Source organism: Cherax quadricarinatus, chromosome 83 (assembly GCF_038502225.1).
Source record: "Cherax quadricarinatus isolate ZL_2023a chromosome 83, ASM3850222v1, whole genome shotgun sequence".
Classification (NCBI taxonomy): Eukaryota; Metazoa; Arthropoda; class Malacostraca; order Decapoda; family Parastacidae; genus Cherax; species Cherax quadricarinatus.
In genome coordinates, this window is record NC_091374.1 from 12,928,350 (window position 1) to 12,948,228 (window position 19,879).

Below are 19,879 nucleotides of genomic sequence, written 5' to 3' on the forward strand. Positions count from 1 at the left end.
TATATATATATATATATATATTATTGTAACCACGAACGAGTGGTATTGATCAATAACAACACTGCGCTAGCCAAGGTTTCGAACCCATGTTGTGGCGGTCCGCCATTGTTAGCGAGAACCACATGACGCCTTAACCCGCAGGACCACCCAATCCTACAAAGAACCAAGCACCTAGCCAAGCTAGGTGTGTTACTCTTGGTCCCCGGACATACGGAGGTGTGGGAGCTTTCAATCTAATACAGGGATGAGAATGAAATTAGATTGAAAGCTCCCACACTTTCATAAGTCCTCGGGCCAAGAGTAACACACCTAGCTTGGCTGGGTGCTTGTTTCTTTGTAGAACTGGGTGGTCCTGCGGGTTAAGGCATCATATGGTTCTCACTCACAATGGCGGGCCAGTACAACATGGGTTCGAATCCTTGGCTAGCGCAGTGTTGTTATTAATATATATATATATATATATATATATATATATATATATATATATATATATATATATATATATATATATATATATATACGTATATATATATATATATATTTTTTTTTTTTTTATTTTTCAACAAGTCGGCCGTCTCCCACCGAGGCAGGGTGACCCAAAAAAGAAAGAAAATCCCCAAAAAGAAAATACTTTCATCATCATTCAACACTTTCACCACACTCGCACATTATCACTGTTTTTGCAGAGGTGCTCAGAATACAACAGTCTAGAAGCATACACATATAAAGATACACAACATATCCCTCCAAACTGCCAATATCCCAAACCCCTCCTTTAAAGTGCAGGCATTGTACTTCCCATTTCCAGGACTCAAGTCCGACTATATGAAAATAACCGGTTTCCCTGAATCCCTTCACTAAATATTACCCTGCTCACACTCCAACAGATCGTCAGGTCCCAAGTACCATTCGTCTCCATTCACTCCTATCTAACACGCTCACGCACGCTTGCTGGAAGTCCAAGCCCCTTACCCACAAAACCTCCTTTACCCCCTCTCTCCAACCCTTTCGAGGACGACCCCTACCCCGCCTTCCTTCCCCTATAGATTTATATGCTTTCCATGTCATTCTACTTTGATCCATTCTCTCTAAATGACCAAACCACCTCAACAACCCCTCTTCTGCCCTCTGACTAATACTTTTATTAACTCCACACCTTCTCCTAATTTCCACACTCCGAATTTTCTGCATAATATTTACACCACACATTGCCCTTAAATAGGACATCTCCACTGCCTCCAACCGTCTCCTCGCTGCTGCATTTACCACCCAAGCTTCACACCCATATAAGAGTGTTGGTACTACTATACTTTCATACATTCCCTTCTTTGCCTCCATAGATAACGTTTTTTGACTCCACATATACCTCAACGCACCACTCACCTTTTTTCCCTCATCAATTCTATGATTAACCTCATCCTTCATAAATCCATCCGCCGACACGTCAACTCCCAAGTATCTGAAAACATTCACTTCTTCCATACTCCTCCTCCCCAATTTGATATCCAATTTTTCTTTATCTAAATCATTTGACACCCTCATCACCTTACTCTTTTCTATGTTCACTTTCAGATTTCTACCTTTACACACATTCTCAAACTCATCCACTAACCTTTGCAATTTTTCTTTAGAATCTCCCATAAGCACAGTATCATCAGCAAAAAGTAACTGTGTCAATTCCCATTTTGAATTTGATTCCCCATAATTTAATCCCACCCCTCTCCCGAACACCCTAGCATTTACTTCCTTAACAACCCCATCTATAAATATATATCTATATATATCTATATCTATATATATATATATATATATATATATATATATATATATATATATACAAATAGATATATATATATATATATATATATATATATATATATATATATATATATATATATATATATATATCAATACGATGTTATACTGTGACATGAATATTTAACTTACAAAAGGAAGAGGGGGAGGGGAGGTGATAAGGTGTAATCCGAGGAAGAGGACAATCGCCAGTCGACGGACATAAAAAAAACTGGGTCAGTCAGGTCATTCACAGGAAGGAAATCGTCTCGGTAATTACCGCCGTGTAATTGCGGTGGGGTATTTCGCTAATCGACGCGTTATGTCGTTAGCATGTTGTCCCACGATGGGGGGTAGGGGGAGACCTAAACCCGTAAGGGACATGCAACTCTCTTCCCCCCTTCTCTCGCTAAGACTATGGCACCCCACCCCTCGCCACCTTCCCCCTCCCTTGTATATATCACAACACCGCTATGTATCACAACACCGCTATGTATCACAACACTGCTGTATCACAACACTGCTATGTATCACAACACCGCTATGTATCACAACACCGCTATGTATCACAACACTGCTGTATCACAACACTGCTGTATCACAACACTGCCATATAACATGTACTGAGATATTACAGACAGTAAAATATTACAAGACTGGTCAAGTATCTCTGTGACAGGAAGTGTCAACTCAAGATACAAGAATAGAAGACGTCTCAAGGCACAGTGCCAGGCACTGCTGAGATAACTGGCATTCGTAAATCATTTAGGTCATACGCGCTCTTTAAATGCGTTGTTCGTGTTTACATAATAATAATAATAATAATAATAATAATAATAATAATAATAATAATAATAATAATAATAATAATAATAACAATAATAATAATATAAATAATAATAATAATAATAATAATAATAATAATAATAATAATAATAATAACAACAATAATAATAATAATAATAATAATAATAATAATAATAATAATAATAATAATAACAATAATAATAATAATAATAATAATAATAATAATAATAATAATAATAATAATAACAATAATAATAATAATAATAATAATAATAATAATAATAATAATAATAATAATAATAATAACAATAATAATAATAATAATAATAATAATAATAATAATAATTCCACGCCTCTTGCCAAGACCCTCGCATTTACTTCTCTTACAACCCCATCTATAAATATATTAAACAACCACGGTGACATCACACATCCTTGTCTAAGGCCTACTTTTACTGGGAAAAAATTTCCCTCTTTCCTACATACTCTAACTTGAGCCTCACTATCCTCGTAAAAACTCTTCACTGCTTTCAGTAACCTACCTCCTACACCATACACTTGCAACATCTGCCACATTGCCCCCCTATCCACCCTGTCATACGCCTTTTCCAAATCCATAAATGCCACAAAGACCTCTTTAGCCTTATCTAAATACTGTTCACTTATATGTTTCACTGTAAACACCTGGTCCACACACCCCCTACCTTTCCTAAAGCCTCCTTGTTCATCTGCTATCCTATTCTCCGTCTTACTCTTAATTCTTTCAATTATAACTCTACCATACACTTTACCAGGTACACTCAACAGACTTATCCCCCTATAATTTTTGCACTCTCTTTTATCCCCTTTGCCTTTATACAAAGGAACTATGCATGCTCTCTGCCAATCCCTAGGTACCTTACCCTCTTCCATACATTTATTAAACAATTGCACCAACCACTCCAAAACTATATCCCCACCTGCTTTTAACATTTCTATCTTTATCCCATCAATCCCGGCTGCCTTACCCCCTTTCATTTTACCTACTGCCTCACGAACTTCCCCCACACTCACAACTGGCTCTTCCTCACTCCTACAAGATGTTATTCCTCCTTGCCCTATACACGAAATCACAGCTTCCCTATCTTCATCAACATTTAACAATTCCTCAAAATATTCCTTCCATCTTCCCAATACCTCTAACTCTCCATTTAATAACTCTCCTCTCCTATTTTTAACTGACAAATCCATTTGTTCTCTAGGCTTTCTTAACTTGTTAATCTCACTCCAAAACTTTTTCTTATTTTCAACAAAATTTGTTGATAACATCTCACCCACTCTCTCATTTGCTCTCTTTTTACATTGCTTCACCACTCTCTTAACCTCTCTCTTTTTCTCCATATACTCTTCCCTCCTTGCATCACTTCTACTTTGTAAAAACTTCTCATATGCTAACTTTTTCTCCCTTACTACTCTCTTTACATCATCATTCCACCAATCGCTCCTCTTCCCTCCTGCACCCACTTTCCTGTAACCACAAACTTCTGCTGAACACTCTAACACTACATTTTTAAACCTACCCCATACCTCTTCGACCCCATTGCCTATGCTCTCATTAGCCCATCTATCCTCCAATAGCTGTTTATATCTTACCCTAACTGCCTCCTCTTTTAGTTTATAAACCTTCACCTCTCTCTTCCCTGATGCTTCTATTCTCCTTGTATCCCATCTACCTTTTACTCTCAGTGTAGCTACAACTAGAAAGTGATCTGATATATCTGTGGCCCCTCTATAAACATGTACATCCTGAAGTCTACTCAACAGTCTTTTATTTACCAATACATAATCCAACAAACTACTGTCATTTCGCCCTACATCATATCGTGTATACTTATTTATCCTCTTTTTCTTAAAATATGTATTACCTATAACTAAACCCCTTTCTATACAAAGTTCAATCAAAGGGCTCCCATTATCATTTACACCTGGCACCCCAAACTTACCTACCACACCCTCTCTAAAAGTTTCTCCTACTTTAGCATTCAAGTCCCCTACCACAATTACTCTCTCACTTGGTTCAAAGGCTCCTATACATTCACTTAACATCTCCCAAAATCTCTCTCTCTCCTCTGCATTCCTCTCTTCTCCAGGTGCATACACGCTTATTATGACCCACTTCTCGCATCCAACCTTTACTTTAATCCACATAATTCTTGAATTTACACATTCATATTCTCTTTTCTCCTTCCATAACTGATCATTTAACATTACTGCTACCCCTTCCTTTGCTCTAACTCTCTCAGATACTCCAGATTTAATCCCATTTATTTCCCCCCACTGAAACTCTCCTACCCCCTTCAGCTTTGTTTCGCTTAGGGCCAGGACATCCAACTTCTTTTCATTCATAACATCAGCAATCATCTGTTTCTTGTCATCCGCACTACATCCACGCACATTTAAGCAACCCAGTTTTATAAAGTTTTTCTTCTTCTCTTTTTTAGTAATTGTATACAGGAGAAGGGGTTACTAGCCCATTGCTCCCGGCATTTTAGTCGCCTCATACGACACGCATGGCTTACGGAGGAAAGATTATTTTCCACTTCCCCATGGACAATAGAAGAAATAAAAAAGAACAAGAGCTATTTAGAAAAAGGAGAAAAACCTAGATGTATGTATATATATATATGCATGTGCGTGTCTGTGAAGTGTGACCAAAGTGTTAGTAGGAGTAGCAAGATATCCCTGTTATCTTAGCGTGTTTATGAGACAGAAAAAGAAACCAGCAATCCTACCATCATGCAAAACAATTACAGGTTTTTGTTTCACAGTCATCTGGCAGGACGGTAGTACTTCCCTGGGTGGTTGCTGTCTACCAACCTACGTGGAGTTAAAAGATAAAGAATCACACACAAAGTGGGAGTTGTCACAGCTGCTCTTTGCTGATGACACTGTGCTCTTGGGAGATTCTGAAGAGAAGTTGCAGAGATTGGTGGATGAATTTGGTAGGGTGTGCAAAAGAAGAAAATTAAAGGTGAATACAGGAAAGAGTAAGGTTATGAGGATAACAAAAAGATTAGGTGATGAAAGATTGAATATCAGATTGGAGGGAGAGAGTATGGAGGAGGTGAACGTATTCAGATATTTGGGAGTGGACGTGTCAGCGGATGGGTCTATGAAAGATGAGGTGAATCATAGAATTGATGAGGGAAAAAGAGTGAGTGGTGCACTTAGGAGTCTGTGGAGACAAAGAACTTTGTCCTTGGAGGCAAAGAGGGGAATGTATGAGAGTATAGTTTTACCAACGCTCTTATATGGGTGTGAAGCGTGGGTGATGAATGTTGCAGCGAGGAGAAGGCTGGAGGCAGTGGAGATGTCATGTCTGAGGGCAATGTGTGGTGTGAATATAATGCAGAGAATTCGTAGTTTGGAAGTTAGGAGGAGGTGCGGGATTACCAAAACTGTTGTCCAGAGGGCTGAGGAAGGGTTGTTGAGGTGGTTCGGACATGTAGAGAGAATGGAGCGAAACAGAATGACTTCAAGAGTGTATCAGTCTGTAGTGGAAGGAAGGCGGGGTAGGGGTCGGCCTAGGAAGGGTTGGAGGGAGGGGGTAAAGGAGGTTTTGTGTGCGAGGGGCTTGGACTTCCAGCAGGCATGCTTGAGCGTGTTTGATAGGAGTGAATGGAGACAAATGGTTTTTAATACTTGACGTGCTGTTGGAGTGTGAGTAAAGTAACATTTATGAAGGGATTCAGGGAAACCGGCAGGCCGGACTTGAGTCCTGGAGATGGGAAGTACAGTGCCTGCACTCTGAAGGAGGGGTGTTAATGTTGCAGTTTAAAAACTGTAGTGTAAAGCACCCTTCTGGCAAGACAGTGATGGAGTGAATGATGGTGAAAGTTTTTCTTTTTCGGGCCACCCTGCCTTGGTGGGAATCGGCCGGTGTGATAATAAAAAAAAAAAAAAAATAATAATAATAATAATAATAACAATAATAATAATAATAATAATAATAATAATAATAATAATAATAATAATAATAATAATAATAATAATAATAATAATAATAATAATAATAATAATAATAAAAATAATAATAATAATAATAATAATAATTAACAAATCTTCTCAACCACGAGAAAATTTTATGGAGATAATAAACTATAATGTCAACTAAAAAAAAAATATTACGAGTTACATATAGAAAAAAGTGAAGTAATTAAGGTAATTCCTGGAAATTTGGTTGGGAACTGTAAAGAGAGTATAGACGGTCTCTCTGGCTTAATGAACATAACAATTTTGTAAGTAATAACAAAGAGAATTTAATGTATAATACACAAATTACATTGTAAGAGTTATGTAGAGGAATAATAATAAATTATATTATTATTATTAATCCCATTAATAATAAAATGTAATAATAAATTATATTATTAAAGTTATTAATAATATTAATAATAATAATGTAACAATGAATTATATTTTTAATGTTATTAATAACATTAATAATAACAATAACAGTAAATTATATTAATACTGAAAATCCAAAAAAAAAGTTCGTCCAGAACTTATATATCGAGTCGACGAAAAAAAAATGAATTTAAAAAAAGATTAAACATTGTATATTAGGCAGAAATTAATATTGGATTTTTATGTACTTTGAGTGTTTAATGATGCTGAGATGACGAGTGCCACTGACATGTCTGTCTGGTTGTCTGTGTGTTTAATGATGTTGAGATGATGAGTGCCACTGACATGTCTGTCTGGTTGTCTGTGTGTTTAATGATGCTGAGATGATGAGTGCCACTGACATGTCTGTCTGGTTGTCTGTGTGTTTAATGATGTTGAGGTGATGAGTGCCACTGACATGTCTGTCTGGTTGTCTGTGTGTTTAATGATGTTGAGGTGATGAGTGCCACTGACATGTCTGTCTGGTTGTCTGTGTGTTTAATGATGTTGAGGTGATGAGTGCCACTGACATGTCTGTCTGGTTGTCTGTGTGTTTAATGATGTTGAGGTGATGAGTGCCACTGACATGTCTGTCTGGTTGTCTGTGTGTTTAATGATGTTGAGGTGATGAGTGCCACTGACATGTCTGTCTGGTTGTCTGTGTGTTTAATGATGCTGAGATGATGAGTGCCACTGACATGTCTGTCTGGTTGTCTGTGTGTTTAATGATGCTGAGATGACGAGTGCCACTGACATGTCTGTCTGGTTGTCTGTGTGTTTAATGATGTTGAGATGATGAGTGCCACTGACATGTCTGTCTGGTTGTCTGTGTGTTTAATGATGTTGAGATGATGAGTGCCACTGACATGTCTGTCTGGCTGTCTGTGTGTTTAATGATGTTGAGATGATGAGTGCCACTGACATGTCTGTCTGGTTGTCTGTGTGTTTAATGATGTTGAGATGATGAGTGCCACTGACATGTCTGTCTGGTTGTCTGTGTGTTTAATGATGTTGAGATGATGAGTGCCACTGACATGTCTGTCTGGCTGTCTGTGTGTTTAATGATGTTGAGATGATGAGTGCCACTGACATGTCTGTCTGGTTGTCTGTGTGTTTAATGATGTTGAGATGATGAGTGCCACTGACATGTCTGTCTGGCTGTCTGTGTGTTTAGTGATGTTGAGATGATGAGTGCCACTGACATGTCTGTCTGGCTGTCTGTGTGTTTAATGATGTTGAGATGATGAGTGCCACTGACATGTCTGTCTGGCTGTCTGTGTGTTTAATGATGTTGAGATGATGAGTGCCACTGACATGTCTGTCTGGTTGTCTGTGTGTTTAATGATGTTGAGATGATGAGTGCCACTGACATGTCTGTCTGGTTGTCTGTGTGTTTAATGATGTTGAGATGATGAGTGCCACTGACATGTCTGTCTGGCTGTCTGTGTGTTTAATGATGTTGAGATGATGAGTGCCACTGACATGTCTGTCTGGTTGTCTGTGTGTTTAATGATGTTGAGATGATGAGTGCCACTGACATGTCTGTCTGGCTGTCTGTGTGTTTAGTGATGTTGAGATGATGAGTGCCACTGACATGTCTGTCTGGCTGTCTGTGTGTTTAATGATGTTGAGATGATGAGTGCCACTGACATGTCTGTCTGGCTGTCTGTGTGTTTAATGATGTTGAGATGATGAGTGCCACTGACATGTCTGTCTGGCTGTCTGTGTGTTTAATGATGTTGAGATGATGAGTGCCACTGACATGTCTGTCTGGCTGTCTGTGTGTTTAATGATGTTGAGATGATGAGTGCCACTGACATGTCTGTCTGGTTGTCTGTGTGTTTAATGATGTTGAGATGATGAGTGCCACTGACATGTCTGTCTGGTTGTCTGTGTGTTTAATGATGTTGAGATGATGAGTGCCACTGACATGTCTGTCTGGCTGTCTGTGTGTTTAATGATGTTGAGATGATGAGTGCCACTGACATGTCTGTCTGGATGTCTGTGTGTTTAATGATGTTGAGATGATGAGTGCCACTGACATGTCTGTCTGGCTGTCTGTGTGTTTAGTGATGTTGAGATGATGAGTGCCACTGACATGTCTGTCTGGCTGTCTGTGTGTTTAATGATGTTGAGATGATGAGTGCCACTGACATGTCTGTCTGGCTGTCTGTGTGTTTAATGATGTTGAGATGATGAGTGCCACTGACATGTCTGTCTGGCTGTCTGTGTGTTTAATGATGTTGAGATGATGAGTGCCACTGACATGTCTGTCTGGCTGTCTGTGTGTTTAGTGATGTTGAGATGATGAGTGCCACTGACATGTCTGTCTGGCTGTCTGTGTGTTTAATGATGTTGATATGATGAGTGCCACTGACATGTCTGTCTGGCTGTCTGTGTGTTTAATGATGTTGAGATGATGAGTGCCACTGACATGTCTGTCTGGCTGTCTGTGTGTTTAATGATGTTGAGATGATGAGTGCCACTGACATGTCTGTCTGGCTGTCTGTGTGTTTAGTGATGTTGAGATGATGAGTGCCACTGACATGTCTGTCTGGCTGTCTGTGTGTTTAATGATGTTGAGGTGATGAGTGCCACTGACATGTCTGTCTGGCTGTCTGTGTGTTTAATGATGTTGAGGTGATGAGTGCCACTGACATGTCTGTCTGGCTGTCTGTGTGTTTAATGATGTTGAGGTGATGAGTGCCACTGACATGTCTGTCTGGCTGTCTGTGTGTTTAATGATGTTGAGGTGATGAGTGCCACTGACATGTCTGTCTGGCTGTCTGTGTGTTTAATGATGTTGAGATGATGAGTGCCACTGACATGTCTGTCTGGCTGTCTGTGTGTTTAATGATGTTGAGATGATGAGTGCCACTGACATGTCTGTCTGGCTGTCTGTGTGTTTAATGATGCTGAGATGATGAGTGCCACTGACATGTCTGTACTCACCTAATTGTACTCACCTAATTGTGGTTGCAGGGGTCGAGACTCAGCTCCTGGCCCCGCCTCTTCACTGATCGCTACTGGATCCTCTCTCTCTCTGCTTCCTGAGCTTTGTCATACCTCTTCTTAAAACTATGTATGGTTCCTGCCTCCACTACTTCACTTGCTAGGCTATTCCACTTGCTGACAACTCTATGACTGAAGAAATACTTCCTAACGTCCATGTGACTCGTCTGAGTCTTCAGCTTCCAGTTGTGACCCCTTGTCCCTGTGTCCCCTCTCTGGAACATCCTATCTCTGTCCACCTTGTCTATTCCCCGCAGTATCTTGTATGTCGTTATCATGTCTCTCCTGACCCTTCTGTCCTCCAATGTCGTCAGTCCGATTTCCCTTAACCTTTCCTCGTACGACATTCCCTTGAGCTCTGGGACTAGCCTTGTTGCAAACCTTTGTACTTTCTCTAACTTCTTGACGTGCTTGACCAGGTGTGGGTTCCAGACTGGTGCTGCATACTCCAGTATGGGCCTAACATACACAGTGTACAGTGTCTTGAACGATTCCTTATTAAGGTATCGGAACGCTATTCTCAGGTTTGCCAGGCGCCCGTATGCTGCAGCAGTTATTTGGTTGATGTGTGCCTCCGGTGATGTGCTCGGTGTTATGGTCACCCCAAGGTCTTTCTCCCTGAGTGAGGTCTGTAGTCTTTGTCCACCTAGCCTATACTCTGTCTGCGGTCTTCTTTGCCCCTCCCCAATCTTCATGACTTTGCATTTGGCTGGATTGAATTCGAGAAGCCAGTTGCTGGACCACATGTCCAGCCTGTCCAGGTCTCTTTGCAGTCCTGCCTCATCCTCGTCCAATTTAATTCTTCTCATCAACTTCACGTCATCTGCGAACAGGGACACTTCAGAGTCTATTCCTTCCATCATGTTGTTCACATATATCAAAAATAGCACTGGTCCTAGAACTGACCCCTGTGGGACCCCGCTCGTAACAGGCGCCCACTGTGATACCTCTTCATGTACCATGACTCGTTGCTGCCTCCCTGTCAGGTATTCCCTTATCCATTGCAGTGCCCTCCCTTTTACGTGCGCTTGATCCTCCAGCTTCTGCACTAATCTCTTGTGGGGAACTGTGTCAAAGGCCTTCCTGCAGTCTAGGAAAACGCAATCTACCCACCCCTCTCTCTCATGTCTTACTTCTGTTACCTTGTCATAAAACTCCAGGAGGTTTGTGATACAAGATTTGCCTTCCATGAACCCATGCTGGTTTTCATTTATAATCTTGTTCCTTTCCAGGTGTTCGACCACTCTCCTCCTGATAATCTTCTCCATGACTTTGCACACAATACATGTCAGAGACACAGGTCTGTAGTTTAGTGCCTCGTTTCTGTTTCCTTTCTTAAATATGGGGACTACATTAGCTGTCTTCCATTTCTCAGGTAGTTGCCCAGTTTCAAGGGATGTGTTGAAGATTGTGGTTAGAGGCACGCACAGCATCTCTGCTCCTTCTCTAAGGACCCATGGGGAGATGTTGTCCGGTCCCATCGCCTTTGAGGTGTCAAGGTCACTTAAGAGCTTCTTCACCTCCTCCTCAGTTGTTCGTATGTCATCCAACACTTGTTGGTATATTCCCTCTTGATGTTCCCTTCTGTGCTGTCTTCCCACAGCCCTTCCTGTCTCTACTGTAAAAACTTCCTTAAATCTCCTGTTCAGCTCCTCACATACCTCCTGATCATTTCTTGTGAGTTCTCCACCTTCTGTCCTTAATCTGATCACCTGGTCTTTGACTGTTGTCTTCCTCCTGATGTGGCTATACAACAGTTTCGGGTCAGTCTTGATTCTCGATGCTATGTCATTTTCATACTGTCGCTGGGCCTCCCTCCTTACCTGTGCGTACTCATTCCTGGCTCTGCGACTGATCTCCCTATTTTCGTGTGTTCTCTGCCTTCTGTACTTTTTCCATTCTCTATTGCATTTTGTTTTTGCCTCCTTACAACGTCGGGTAAACCAGGGGCTCGTTCTGGTCTTCCCGTTGTTACTGTTGCCCTTGGGAATAAACCTTTCCACTGCCTCCTTGCATTTTGTTGTTACATATTCCATCATTTCATTTACTGGCTTTCCTGCCAGTTCTCTGTCCCACTGGACCTCCCGCAGGAAGTTCTTCAACCCTATGTAGTCCCCTCTTTTATAGTAAGGCTTTTCCCATTCAACTCCTGTTATTCTCTCCACTTGCAGCTCTACTATGTATTCAAAGCACAGAACCACGTGGTCGCTAGCTCCTAGGGGACTCTCATACTTGATGTCCTCAATGTCTGAGCTGCCCAGGGTGAACACAAGGTCAAATCTTGCTGGTTCATCCTCCCTCCTCACTCTGGTAGTGTCCTTAACATGTTGGTGCATGAGGTTTTCCAGCCCCACGTCCAACATCCTGGCTCTCCATGTTTCGGGACCCCCATGTGGCTCCAGGTTTTCCCAGTCAATCTCCCTGTGGTTGAAATCCCCCATAACCAGCAACTTTGCTCTGCTGGAGTGAGCTCTTCTTGCCACCTCAGCAAGTGTGTCCACCATTGCTCTGTTGCTCTCTTCATATTCCTCTCTTGGCCTCCTGCAGTTCTGTGGTGGATTATACATCACTGCAATGACCACTTTGTGTTCCCCAGACTGAAGTGTACCTGCTATGTAGTCTCTTTCTCCCGTCTCATCTATTCCTTCCATTTTCTCGAATTTCCATCTGTTTTTTACGAGCAGAGCAACCCCACCTCCCCCCCTGCCCCTTCTATCTTTCCTCATGATCTGGTATCCTGGTGGGAAGATTGCATCTGTTATTGTCTCCATGAGTTTTGTTTCTGTAACTGCTATGATGTCTGGGGACTTCTCATTGATTCTTTCTTGCCATTCCTCATGTTTATTCGTTAATCCATCTGCATTTGTGTACCAAACCTTCAACTTCTGTTCTAATACTGTAACTGTGGTGCGGGGGGTGGAAACAGAGGGATCGGTGTGTGATGGTTGGTTTGGATTGTTCAGTTGCTTTGGGGGTGTCGTGGCTGGAGTCCTTCTGCAGGTGTTTCTGGGGGCTGCACTTGACCTTCCATTTGATCCTTTATTATTCTGCTCTCCTTTTTCATTTCCTCCCATTTCTCCTTTCGTTTTTGAACTCTCTCTTTCATTGTCTTCCTTTCGTCCTGTGTTCTGTCTCGATCGAGGTACACACTCCGGAACTCCTGCTTGCCTCTCAACCGTGCTTTCTCCTGCAGGATCATGGCTCGGGTTGATTCTGCCTTGAAAATTACTTTGAGAGGCCGATTCCTTTTCTTTGTGAACCACCCAATTCTCCGAAAATTTGCCACCTGGGTCATGTCCCCCTCACCTATCACCTTCATGATATCTTCAATCGCTTTTTTCTCCTCCTGCTTTCTTTCATCATAAGTTTCCCCTTTAGCTTCGTCTAGCCCATAGACAAACACGGATCTTTCCCTTTCCACCTCCCACTGTGACTCCCGTTGCATCCTCTGATGTGTTTTAGTTCCTTCCCGTGGAGTGTTCCTTCCTTCAGTCCCTTCCCTAGTTATTGCCCCTATGCTTCTTGGTTTATCCTTCCTGCTCACCTGCTCCTGGCCCCCACAGGTATCTGGTAAGGTCCTTGCACATGTCCTAGTTCCTTCAATGTCTTCCAACCTCTCATTCTGTCCTAGTGTGCTCCCTGTCTTTGTTTTGGCCCCATGTGGGTTTGACAGGACCTCTGCATACAGTTTAGTTTCCATGCTTCCTTCAGACCTGTTGTCTGTGTTTGATGTAGCCATTGCCGATGCTACTTCTGTGATATCTTTGTCTCTGTGCTGTTTCAGATGTCTCAGCTCCTCTTCTAATCTCTCTATCTTGATTTCTGCTGTTGTGGCCTGTTGCTTCCACCTTCTGCATTCTGCTGCTAACCTCTCTTCCATCTTCCTTTCCAGCTCATCTAGTCTCCTTCCCCAGTCTTCCTCCCTTTTTTTGAGCTCTACATCCCATTCCTCCCTCCCAGATTCGTCCTTGGAGCCCCTTGTCCTCATCCTGGTTAGGGGGAGGGGAATAGATGGTTAGGAGAGGGGATGGATGGTTGTGGGGGAGGGGGAGGATGGTTATTGGAGGGGTAGAGATAGTTGGGGGAGGGGGGTTAGATGGTTTGAGGGAGAGAGGGGATGAATGGTTATGGGGGAGGGGGAGGATGGTTATTGGAGGGAGGGATGTAGTTGGGGGGGTTAGACGGTTTGGGGAGGGGGAGGATGGTTATTGGAGGGAGGGATGTAGTTGGGGGGGTTAGACGGTTTGGGGAGGGGTTAGGTGGTTTGGGGGAGGGGTAGGTGGCTAAGGTGAGGTGGTTAGGGATGGGGGAGAGGTGGTTAGGGGAGGGAGGAGTACGTGTTTGTGTCAAGTGTTTGTGTCAAGTGGTGGAGGGTGTGTGTGTGTGTGTGTGTATGTGCGTGTGTGTGTGCGTGTGTGTGTGTGGTGTGTGTGTGTGGTGTGTGTGTGTGGTGTGTGTGTGTGGTGTGTGTGTGGTGTGTGTGTGTGGTGTCTGTCTGGCTGTCTGTGTGTTTAATGATGTTCAGGTGATGAGTGCCACTGACATGTCTGTCTGGCTGTCTGTGTGTTTAATGATGTTGAGGTGATGAGTGCCACTGACATGTCTTTCTGGCTGTCTGTGTGTTTAATGATGCTGAGATGATGAGTGCCACTGACATGTCTGTCTGGCTGTCTGTGTGTTTAATGATGCTGAGATGATGAGTGCCACAGATATGTCTGTCTGGCTGTCTGTGTTTAATGATGTTGAGATGATGAGTGCCACTGACATGTCTGTCTGGCTGTCTGTGTGTTTAATGATGTTGAGATGATGAATGCCACTGACATGTCTGTCTGGTTGTCTGTGTGTTTAATGATGTTGAGATGATGAGTGCCACTGACATGTCTGTCTGGTTGTCTGTGTGTTTAATGATGCTGAGATGATGAGTGCCACTGACATGTCTGTCTGGCTGTCTGTGTGTTTAATGATGTTGAGATGATGAGTGCCACTAATATGTCTGTCTGGCTGTCTGTGTGTTTAATGATGTTGAGATGATGAGTGCCACTGACATGTCTGTCTGGTTGTCTGTGTGTTTAATGATGTTGAGATGATGAGTGCCACTGACATGTCTGTCTGGCTGTCTGTGTGTTTAATGATGCTGAGATGATGAGTGCCACTGACATGTCTGTCTGGCTGTCTGTGTGTTTAATGATGTTGAGATGATGAGTGCCACTGACATGTCTGTCTGGCTGTCTGTGTGTTTAATGATGTTGAGATGATGAGTGCCACTGACATGTCTGTCTGGTTGTCTGTGTGTTTAATGATGTTAAGATGATGAGTGCCACTGACATGTCCTTCTGGCTGTCTGTGTGTTTAATGATGTTGAGATGATGAGTGCCACTGACATGTCTGTCTGGTTGTCTGTGTGTTTAATGATGTTGAGATGATGAGTGCCACTGACATGTCTGTCTGGCTGTCTGTGTGTTTAATGATGCTGAGATGATGAGTGCCACTGACATGTCTGTCTGGTTGTCTGTGTGTTTAATGATGTTGAGATGATGAGTGCCACTGACATGTCTGTCTGGCTGTCTGTGTGTTTAATGATGTTGAGATGATGAGTGCCACTGACATGTCTGTCTGGCTGTCTGTGTGTTTAATGATGTTGAGATGATGAGTGCCACTGACATGTCTGTCTGGTTGTCTGTGTGTTTAATGATGTTGAGATGATGAGTGCCACTGACATGTCTGTCTGGCTGTCTGTGTGTTTAATGATGTTGAGGTGATGAGTGCCACTGACATGTCTGTCTGGCTGTCTGTGTGTTTAATGATGTTGAGATGATGAGTGCCACTGACATGTCTGTCTGGCTGTCTGTGTGTTTAATGATGTTGAGATGATGAGTGCCACTGACATGTCTGTCTGGCTGTCTGTGTGTTTAATGATGTTGAGATGATGAGTGCCACTGACATGTCTGTCTGGCTGTCTGTGTGTTTAATGATGTTGAGATGATGAGTGCCACTGACATGTCTGTCTGGTTGTCTGTGTGTTTAATGATGTTGAGATGATGAGTGCCACTGACATGTCTGTCTGGCTGTCTGTGTGTTTAATGACGTTGAGATGATGAGTGCCACTGACATGTCTGTCTGGCTGTCTGTGTGTTTAATGATGCTGAGATGATGAGTGCCACTGACATGTCTGTCTGGCTGTCTGTGTGTTTAATGATGTTGAGACGATGAGTGCCATTGACATGTCTGTCTGGTTGTCTGTGTGTTTAATGATGTTGAGATGGTGAGTGCCACTGACATGTCTGTCTGACTGTCTGTGTGTTTAATGATGTTGAGATGATGAGTGCCACTAACATGTCTCTCTGGCTGTCTGTGTGTTTAATGATGTTGAGATGATGAGTGCCACTGACATGTCTGTCTGGCTGTCTGTGTGTTTAATGATGCTGAGATGATGAGTGTCACTGACATGTCTGTCTGGCTGTCTGTGTGTTTAATGATGCTGAGATGATGAGTGCCACTGACATGTCTGTGTGTTTAATGATGCTGGGATGATGAGTGCCAATGACATGTCTGTCTGGCTGTCTGTGTGTTTAATGATGCTGAGATGATGAGTGTCACTGACATGTCTGTCTGACTGTCTGTGTGTTTAATGATGCTGAGATGATGAGTGCCACTGACATGTCTGTCTGGCTGTCTGTGTGTTTAATGATGCTGAGATGATGAGTGTCACTGACATGTCTGTCTGGCTGTCTGTTTGTTTAATGATGCTGAGATGATGAGTGCCACTGACATGTCTGTCTGGCTGTCTGTGTGTTTAATGATGCCGAGATGATGAGTGCCACTGACATGTCTGTCTGGCTGTCTGTGTGTTTAATGATGCTGAGATGATGAGTGTCACTGACATGTCTGTCTGGCTGTCTGTGTGTTTAATGATGCTGAGATGATGAGTGCCACTGACATGTCTGTCCTGCTGTCTGTGTGTTTAATGATGCTGAGATGATGAGTGCCACTGACATGTCTCTCTGGCTGTCTGTGTGTTTAATGATGCTGAGATGATGAGTGCCACTGACATGTCTGTCTGGCTGTCTGTGTGTTTAACGATGCTGAGATGATGAGTGCCACTGACATGTCTTTCTGGCTGTCTGTGTGTTTAATGATGCTGAGATGATGAGTGCCACTGACATGTCTTTCTGGCTGTCTGTGTGTTTAATGATGCTGAGATGATGAGTGCCACTGACATGTCTTTCTGGCTGTCTGTGTGTATAATGATGCTGAGATGATGAGTGCCACTGACATGTCTTTCTGGCTGTCTGTGTGTTTAATGATGCTCAGATGATGAGTGCCACTGACATGTCTTTCTGGCTGTCTGTGTGGTTAATGATGCTGAGATGATGAGTGCCACTGACATGTCTTTCTGGCTGTCTGTGTGTTTAATGATGCTGAGATGATGAGTGCCACTGACAAGTCTTTCTGGCTGTCTGCGTGTTTAATGATCCTCAGATGATGAGTGCCACTGACATGTCTTTCTGGCTGTCTGTGTGTTTAATGATCCTCAGATGATGAGTGCCACTGACATGTCTCTCTGGCTGTCTGTGTGTTTAATGATGTTGAGATGATGAGTGCCACTGACATGTCTTTCTGGCTGTCTGTGTGGTTAATGCTCAGAGGATGAGTGCCACTGACATGTCTTTCTGGCTGTCTGTGTGGTTAATGATGCTCAGAGGATGAGTGCCTCTGACATGTCTTTCTGACTGTCTGTGTGTTTAATGATGCTGAGATGACGAGTGCCACTGACATGTCTTTCTGGCTGTCTGTGTGGTTAACGATGCTCAGAGGATGAGTGCCACTGACATGTCTTTCTGACTGTCTGTGTGTTTAATGATGCTGAGATGACGAGTGCCACGTCTTTCTGACTGTCTGTGTCTGCAACACTACCAAGGTGTCTAGCCGGTTGTCTGTCTAGCTGTTTTTTGCCCTTCAAAGACACTGTGTTTGTCTGGCTGGCTGACTGTCTCTGTCAGTCTGTCTGCATACATAAAATCGCATAATGTTAATGCTATCTAGAATGCTTCCTTTGTTGTTGAATATACAAAATATAATGAAATATACAAGAGAGATATTCGTAATAGCATACCAATTGGAGTATATTCCGAACAGTATATCTCTCTTAATGTCCCTTCACTGAGAACAGCGATACACACACACACACACACACACATGTATACGTATATATATATATATATATATATATATATATATATATATATTATTTCATATATATATATATATATATATATATATATATATATATATATATATATATATATATATATATATATATATATATATATATATGTCGTGCCGAATGGGCAGAACTTGCGATCTTGGCTTAAATAGCAACGCTCATCTTGCCATATAGGACAAGTGAAAATTTATATATGCAATAATTTCGCCAAAATCATTCTGAACCTAACGAAAAAAATACATTTCATTGTGTTTGTTTAGTATTAAATTATTGTAAACAAATCTAAAATACATTTAGTTGGGTTAGGCTAAAATAAATTGTTCTTGTTATAATAAGGTTAGGTAAGTTTTCTAAGTTCCTTTTGGTGCAAAATTATAAATTTTTACATCAACATTAATGAAAAAAATATATCTTTAAACGTATAAGAGAAAATTTTAGAAAGGACTTAATTTTAAACGAGTTCTTGCTAATTGACCAGTTTTACATATTCGGCACGACATTATATATATATATATATATATAATATATAATATATATATATATATATATATATATATATATATATATATAGAAAATGTACATATAAATGAGCTCATTTTAAGGCCTATGCACTTGGAATTTAGTAGTCTGGAATATTAAACAGGTGACATACAGCCTTAATGGTTTTGTAACCCAATTAGTGATGGCATACAAAATATATATCGCTATTTTATTTTTCTGAGAATGAAAATGATCAGTTTGTCATATAATTTCCAATTAAATATAGATTGTTTCTCCGTGACAACAACGACAAAAATAGCAACTACGATGTTTCGCGTGACCTTCAGTAGGATTAAATTCCCTCGTAAAATAAACTGTGAATTTTGATCAATACTTACAGTACATGAGACGTGTGTAAGTTTAGGATACATTCATGAGGCTAAATTTCGCACATGATGGACTTAATCAATCCTGGTGCGCGAAACGTGTCCTCGGAGATGTTTCCAAAACGTCCACACGTGTCTCATTTGCATGTGATCGATACTATATACCATTTGCTTTTAAATTAATTTGAGTAAAATTAAAACTTGAATACTGCTGTAATAATAATAATAATAATAATAATAATAATAATAATAATAATAATAATAATATCATTACGTTACTTGCAATGCCCCAAAATATATGGATTTTCTTTTTTTCAACGCACCGGCCGTATCCCATCGAGGCAGTATGACCTAAAAAGAAAAACGAAAGCTCCCTTTCCCACCTTTAATAATATATACAGGAGAAGGGGTTACTAGCCCCTTGCTCCCGGCATTTTAGTCGCTTCTTATGACACGCATGACTTACGAAGGATAAACGCTGTTCCACTTCCCCACAGAGAAAATATATAGATATCTGGATACAGTTTTATAGGTAGTAGGTTGGTAGACAGCAGTCACCCAGGGAGGTACTACCATCCTGTGGTAGTAGGTTGGTAGACAGCAGTCACCCAGGGAGGTACTACCATCCTGTGGTAGTAGGTTGGTAGACAGCAGTCACCCAGGGAGGTACTACCATCCTGTGGTAGTAGGTTGGTAGACAGCAGCCACCCAGTACTACCCAGTAAGGAGACAGCAGTACCCAGGGAGGTAC